We start from the raw sequence: 8,555 nt of genomic DNA on the forward strand, positions 1-8,555 counted from the left end.
CGATGACAAGATAGACATTTTCTCAATCAGTGGCTGTATTACTACTTGTTGCAAACTACCATGCAATGACATACGTGTCATTAATTTGTCAATCGAAAGCAACACTCTTTGAAAGGACAATGACATATGCAGGTTCGATGAGGGCATTATAAAGTTATGATCAATAATTATTTTGAACCTTTTACACGCCGATTCCCTAGTGAACCTATCATAAAGACACACTCAACTGATTGGTATGGTTTTTAATCAAAATAGTAGATCATTAGGTTCAAAATTCCAATTTATTGTCATGCAAACTTACAGGTTGTATCTCTTTCCATAAATAATTAGAATAATACCGTTCCTAAAAATACCAATTACTAACATAAAATTGAGGAATACGGAATTGTGCATTTATGTTTTGTATATGATTAAAAGACGAGTTTGACGATATTGGCACGAGACAGCAACGAAACGACACAAAATTAAAAGATATATTTTTGTCATTAAAACTCTAAAGATTTACGTCAATGGTCCACCAAACATTTAAATGGATTTTTTCCAATTAAATTATTTATCATATAACAAGGATATGATACTCATAAATTCAGGATGTTTCACGGTTTTTTTTTATATCGAGATACTTTCCAGGTACAAGGTTATGTTGTTTACTTGTTCTGTATTTGCGAGGGCGGCATAAATGACACGGTATATTGTTAATTCACTACTATCCACTAAAAGATAAAATGAAATGAATGCAAACAACTACAGGTCTTCAACAATGAGAAAAATTAAAAACAAAATAAAATAAATGAAGATATATTTAGTTCACAATACTTTGAAAATAGTCTCTAAGTACATCATTAAGAACATTACTTAGTGGCACTCAAAAGGGATATAATAAACTCTCAGAAATTAGGGAAGAATAACAAATGAGAAAACAAAACCAGCTCTTATTTTTGTTTCCATTTCCTTATTTTTGTTTCCATTTCAAAAAGACAACAGTTGTTTACCGATGTTAAAACCTCGTATATCCATTTTGAATATACCAATAAAGAGACAAAATCTGCTGGAAACTAATGAACTTCAAAGTTAGCGACACCAGGTATATTTACAGGTTAAGCCTTTGCAGACATAGTTTAGGATGTTTAGCTAAACGAATGATTAATTTTCATCATTTTCATTACTTTCATTTACTGAAACCGTATCAATACCACTATCGGTAGTCATCCAATGTTCTAGTAGTTACCATTATATCATTTATAACATTCATTTCAATTATAATATAAGACAGGTGTTTCCTGTGAAAGAGGACGAAGTCTGTATTACGAATTTTTTTTATTGTGTTATTGTCGATATTCTTTTTTGGTAATACGATATACAAATTTGTGGGAAATCGTATGACTTGCAACATGGCAGCGTCCGTCAACTGAACAGGAACAGGGTAATGCGCAAACACGACTGTTAGAAAAACAAGTGAACGATTTTGGGTTCATTAGTATATCGATGTTTCGTATTACTGATTTTCTTACTGGTTTTGGGGCTCTCGTCCCCATATTATTAATAGAACTTTAACAGTAGTTGAAATTCCTTCCGCAAAGATGAAATTCGCCAGTTTTGTTTTTCGGTTTGTGCCTCAATTTTGTTTTTGTTTTGTGTGCATTGCTTTGAAGGTTTTGGGCCTCGAGCGCACCAGATTATGTTGAGCGGATGGACAGTATAAAGCCATGATATTGCCTTTCAATGGATGCCATAGATGACTGTTCAAAAGTTCAATGTGACTGCTGATAAGCAGCGACAGACGATACCAAGAGAGTTATAAAAATAATTTGAAATACACTTATTAAAACGTTTTCAAAGCATCATTCATTCACATAGACGAGCAATGTTTTTCTACATACATTTTATTAGACGTAGTTACAGTAAAAATAGACAACACATTGCTGCATTATTTCAGTATATATTAATATGACGTTACACGGTCGAGTTAATAATTTGAAAGATCTTAGCTCTATTTAAATGCCAAATGTTACTCCACTTTGACATCGTAACCTATTTGTAGTATTTCCTGCCTTTGACGCTTGCTTCAAGTTAAGGTTTATCAATGGCATGATAGTTTATAAATGGACATGTATATCAACATTTGATTAACATATTTGCAATTGTTTACATACTTTATATAAAACTGCTGTGATGCTTAACTAGAAATTTCATTTTGAGATAGGATTTTATAATCGAAATGGCAATTTTAACCAAGAAAAATTACAATAGAAGAGTTTCATGTACACTCAGAATTAATGTATTCAAATGAAATGGTATATGAAAATCAATGTAAACGAAGTACTGTATATTATAACACATATCTCGTATAATTGTCAATGAAACAACTATTCACTAATCTATACATATTGATTATATTATAATAAAAGTATAGTGTATCGTATTGTTATAGCCTTTCGGTATGAAACATATATTAGTATCCTATGGTAAGGCGAGTTATGTGTTTCATTTGTGAAATTCATAGCTATGGACAAAAGGGTATTTTTCAAAGAAAATATGGAATAACAGTAATTTAATAAACTTCCCTTCATTCATCATATCACAGACATACACTATTAACGTCATATCACAGCCATAAAATACTAATGCATATCACAGCCATACAACACTAATGCATATCACAGACATACAATACTGATGGATATCACAGCCATACAAGTGTGTATTCACTGTAATTCTGAATACAGCATTATATTATAACAAAGCTTCCTTAAAACGTTTAAAAACTACTGTTCAGAATAGGAAAAAAGTAATGATGTCGTATGATGACACTTTTTGGATCTGTTCCATGAATATCAGAGTTGATTTTCGGGTCTATTTCTATTTCGTAGTAAAATGTAAACAGTAATTTTGATACAAGTCGGGTTGGTAATATGCATTGATGTTGTCTATATTGTTCTCTTTTTCATATTTTAGATATTACTAATATGATTTCCAGGTACCCTTCTAGAATCCATATAGATTGTATTCGATTTATTGTTTTATATAAACGTTATATCAAGTAATGTATGTTCTATAAAATATCATGATATGCAACAGTATCGCAACGATTATTTAGACAAATTTAAACCACTGTTGTGGATGCTGTATGATCAGTTGCCGTATGGTCAGTTGAGTGGTCTACATTGTAGCGTTTATCTTTGCTTCCAGATTCAGCACCCTTTTTGAAAGAAGCAAGATTCCTTATACTGCGCCTAAAACGTTTGTCAAATATAGCATATATTATTGGATTTGCAACGTGGTTGACGATGTAAAATCTTTCAGCAATTTTCAAAGTCGAAAATGCGACTTCATTGACATTTCTTTCATCAAACCAGTCCTTTGCAACTTTAAGAAGAAATAGAGGAATATAACTCAGTGCAAACACCACTGAAATAGTGAAAGCAATCTTTGTCATTTTGTCGGAAATATTCCTGTCAGAAGTTTGTGTATGAGGACAAAGTCGTTTTTGGCGTTGTAGGTAAACTCTCCTTGCTATCAAAGAATATAGAATAAACAAAATTATAGTATAAAACGAAAACAAACATACATTGAAAGTACTGTATACAATCGAGTACTTCGAAGGATGCGCAGCAGTAATTGGACAGGTGCGAGTAATAATGTTATCTTGTACTTGTATCTCATCAATATCAATTAATACTGCTTGTGGCCATGCCAGTAGTATTCCGATAGTCACACAGGCTATAATGAAATAATGAACGTTCCAAGCAGAAATTTGAGTTTTCATCGAATAACAGATTTGTCGGAATCTGTACACTGAGAGTAACATCACCAGATGAGCAGAATACATGAATCCAAATACAATGACTCCTGTAATAATTTTGCACGCCCACCGTCCATCGAATGTATAATAGTGAACAATACGAGCAATATTAAATGGTATGCCTAAAGTGCAGAAAATTAGATCAACAACAGCCAGATTACAAATGAGAACTCTGAACACACATATGGAATATTTGGTAGCGTATATGAATAAAACGGCTAAATTGCCTGGAATTCCAAAAATCAGCAATAGGCAAAGAAATGAAATCGGTGCAATGAAACGTCCGATATGTTTATCAGTTATATCATCAAGCGTGATTGTTTCATTCATTTTAAATTTTTCTTAGCTATAAGTATGCAATATACGTTGTCTACCTACGAAACGGAATAACTGCTCGCATGCTTGACAATCAGATATAATGTGAATGAGGTGAGAGGAAAATCTTTTATATATAAATCAATTGTTTCTGTGTACATTACATCATGTCATGCGTAGGTGTTAAACAATATATTCTGTGTAAATGATGGCAACACTGCATACATTGCGGAAATGAGAAGTTTAATCTTAGAAGAAAAAAAATCAAGAGGAAAACGTCCACACATTCTACGCACTTTATTATTCTTTTGTTGCTCCTTATCATATATACTAAACAAGAAAAGAAACGAACTACCACTATTTTCTTTATTTTTAGTGCTCAGTTTCGTAATAGATTCAGTTGCCATTCTAATTTGAAATTGACTAATCTTATACTTTTGATTTATGACTTGTTTGGATAGAATCTCTATTGTTGCATCTAAACCGAAAATTTCTCTGTGAAGCGTGGATTTATTTCATGCTTTATGACTCTTAAAACAAGAAATTGTGAAACTACCACACAAGTGCGGAAGTGGTGAAAAGAGGACGGGATTGTAGTTACGACTATTCCAAGTGGTTAAGTTGAAATCATCCTATCGTAAATTTTACGGTCGCCATCACGAGTAGGTAGATCGTTATGGAATATCTGTTTCACAGATGACGACGAAAATGTTCGGCTTATGAGTTTGAATGTCCCATTGGTATCTTTCGCCTCTCTTTTGGAACTCATTCGTCGTCATTAGTGAAACATATATTCCATAACGGTCAACAAGTTCGTGATTGCGTCCGTAAAAATTACGAAGGGATGATTTCATCTTCAACACTTGGAACTCTTGGTTTAATAGCTTCTTTGTGAGTAGCAACCTTCATTTAAGGACATCATAATAGGAAATACAAGCCCTGGAATCTCGGATCAACTTGGAGATAAATACTCCGTATGTAGGCGCTGCTGGAATGTTACTACATAGAAATGGAAAATTTACAACTGGGAAGATGAAACCATCTCTTTTGTTGTTAAGTTCTGTTCAACCGACCCTCATTGTCAATTTCTAGATGTATGTCAAGATATCGGGCAGACTTAACTGTATCTACTGTATCCTTTATTTCAAGTTCGATGGGATACATGAAGACATGTAATAGAATAGAATAGAAAGAATATGGGGTATTCATCAACGACACAAAATCAGTACATGCACAGCAAGTTACACAAAAAGCAAAATAACAGCGCTTTTTTGTATGTCAACATTCCATACGGTCTTTAACGGTAGTGCATAAGTCATATGTCAAGATGAAAGAATGGAGATGTGGTATGATTGACAGAGATGCAGTCACAAGAAAGACAATGTTTGGGGATATGTCTCTTATAACTTGGTGTTCGCTTACAGGAGCGAGTCTGAAAAGCTCAATTAAGTGTTCGATGTCATATACCAAATTGCGAATTGTTTGCAAAAAACAAAATTAAAAATTCAGTGCAAGAGAAATCAGATAAAATCTTTATAATTATTTGTTCATCGAAGATAAGTTTAACCGATTTTTGATCACTTAGTATCAGTAAATTCGTCATTTAATACTTTCCCTTTCGGGGAACCTGAGTTCATCCTCGATATTTGGTTGGGTTTGTGTTGCTCAATCTTTCTGTGGAATGCATTGTGACATGTGGTGTGTGTCTTGTCATATTATTGTGACTGTGTTGTTGTCTAATAGGTTCTACAAGGTAGGTTTAGAGATGACGGGCTGGACATTGGGACTGTCTTTCGAAAAAAAAAAGGATTGATGGGTATGGGCAGAAATTTTGTCTCGCAACATGCTATATACGGACCTACAGGGTTTGTCGCATGAGTTCGAAAGAAGCTTATTTCCGGACTCTCATCTTACATGAGGCATCGGATTTATACATCCCATTTAGCAAAACAGAGGCCGAACTTTATCAAGGATTTGACTGCCAGATGGGAGAAGTCTACTGATTACCATATTTCTATAACCGAGTCAACGTTTGGTTACATGTTGAAAGGTATCATTTAAATAGCAAGGGTTCTTAATTTATTTGTATTATTTCACACTCGCCAATTGGGTTTTGATAACCACAAATTATCCTTATTCATTTGAACATGACTTATTTGTATCTCTGCGACATTAAACCTTTTAATTGAACAAGCACAACATTTAATAATACTTACCGTTTCCTTGGTGATATATTTTGCTTTAAATAATAAATCTAATATAAACATCAGCAATTGTTCTTTTCTAGATTTGGAAATTTCAGTTTCAAACGGTAAATCTTATACTAAATTTTACAGTTACAGGGCCCTGACCCCCTCATAGAGATACATATGATAAATGCATAGACGTTTTACAAGTATCAATCAGAACGCTGGCTTTACAAGGGGCTGACCTTTTTCAAAGTCCTGGATCCGCACCTGATTATCGTTTATAAAGTTTATGCAATGGTTATAAAACACCCCGAAGTTTATGCAGTGGTTATTATAAAACACACAAAAGTTTATGCAGTGGGTCTTATAAAACACCCAAACCTTTTCGTAGTTGAAATGATAAATAAAAAAAGATATTACGAAGTCCCAAACTTTGATCCGAGACGATACATGTCAAATAAAATGGCGACAATGGCAAAATGTAAAATACGTTTTTACCTGTTTATGGGGTGATAAAGAAATGAAAACATAATATTTGAATACGTTTCTGGATAAAAAAAGAAAACTATTGAAATGGGACTTAACAACCACTAGGACCTCGATATTGTCTTTTCGGGAATTTTATAATGATGCACTTTTTTCAAAATAATAGCTCAGAATAACTTGGGTTTAGGTAATAAAATGATGGTTTTTATTTCCATTATCTAGAAATATTGTTTTAAAGAGAGTCAGAAGATGAAAATGTGATGGTCAAAAGCATAAGTCGAAAAAAAAAACCGACAATAATATGGCAAAAATCTAAAAACAACCAAAGGAATTCAAATTTAAAAGCATGCTTTAATGTTTGTTCTCTCTATTGAGTTGTGACTTGCAGGTTTTTTTTATCGCTTACTTTACGGTATGAGATGTGCTTATTGTGTCAGGCCGCACAGTGTCCTATACTTGTTTACATCATCGTCATGTTGTCTCATTGACAATCATAACACATTTCCTTATTTTCAAACTAGCAATCACACTTTCAACGGTTTTTCGATGGGTAATTCAAAAAAGAGACGAACGATACTATAGGGACATTGAAAAAAACTGACCATGCCATGAAAAAAAGATCAATAAACAAACAAAAGTATACAAAACAAAAAACACAGAAAATCAAAGATTGAGCAACACAAATCCCACCAAAAACCTGTGGGTGAAAACTTTCTTAATTTTAAGTTTTTTTCACATATATCCCATCATCATTGATTACGACCTTACTATGACCTATATTTGAGGTCTTTCCTTTCACTACAAGGAAAGACCTTACTAAATTTCTTCTGATTATAATTCTTTTTCTGCCAAAATTTAACGACATATCCCCATAAAAGTACGCGACATGTTGAAATGATATTAGGTATGAAGTATCGGTTGGCCAAAAGCTATCTTGTGGTTAGGGCACCACGCCGTAACATTTCCTTTATAGCGGTTATCTCCCCTAACACCGAAAACCTTGTTATCATTCAAACACCGTAACCATAATAGGTAGAAAAAAACCGAAGGTTGGAATTTGTTCAAGATCAGACCCTGGTTCTTCGTTTCATTTGGATCAAAAAGATTCAATGACTCATTGGTAGGATTAAGCCCTTTGAAAATTAACCGATGTCGGTTGGCAACTAAAACTCAGAAACCGTAAGTCGTAGCCACCTAGGATCTTCACCAATGATCATCAATTCAATTTTTACGTTGACCTTGACCTTTGACCTTACACCTTGTTATGGGATAATCTCAGAAACTATTATACTTACAGAAGTCTTGAATAGTGGAAACTGTTTGGGTCAATAAGGCGCAACTTTATTACATTTTTATGTGAAGAGATTTGACCTTTCTGTAAAGGGCATAACCCCTATTAACGGTTTCTGAAAAGACAAAATTAGCAATTACTATTAAACCAAAGGTCCTAGACTCATAGGATCTTTCGCAATGACATCGGGGACCAATGATCTTAACAAAGGACACAATGTCAAATGTCAAGGTCGTGTCCCAGATAGCGAGTTATGTGTTTTTGACAATATTTTAAGGGTTTTATGAGCTTTCCAATGCATTCTACGCCTATTTACATGTAAACATAAAGTTTACATTACGAAAAGGAAAGACCTCTCAATTGTTCACGAACAATTGACATAATTGTTTACATTCATGTTTTTGTCTTATGTATAGTTATTGTTTCATTAACAATTATATCATCCTTATGTTGATGTTGTATACTTTAGTGA

The sequence above is a fragment of the Mytilus californianus genome, unplaced genomic scaffold, assembly GCF_021869535.1.
Source record: "Mytilus californianus isolate M0D057914Y unplaced genomic scaffold, xbMytCali1.0.p SCAF_9, whole genome shotgun sequence".
Classification (NCBI taxonomy): Eukaryota; Metazoa; Mollusca; class Bivalvia; order Mytilida; family Mytilidae; genus Mytilus; species Mytilus californianus.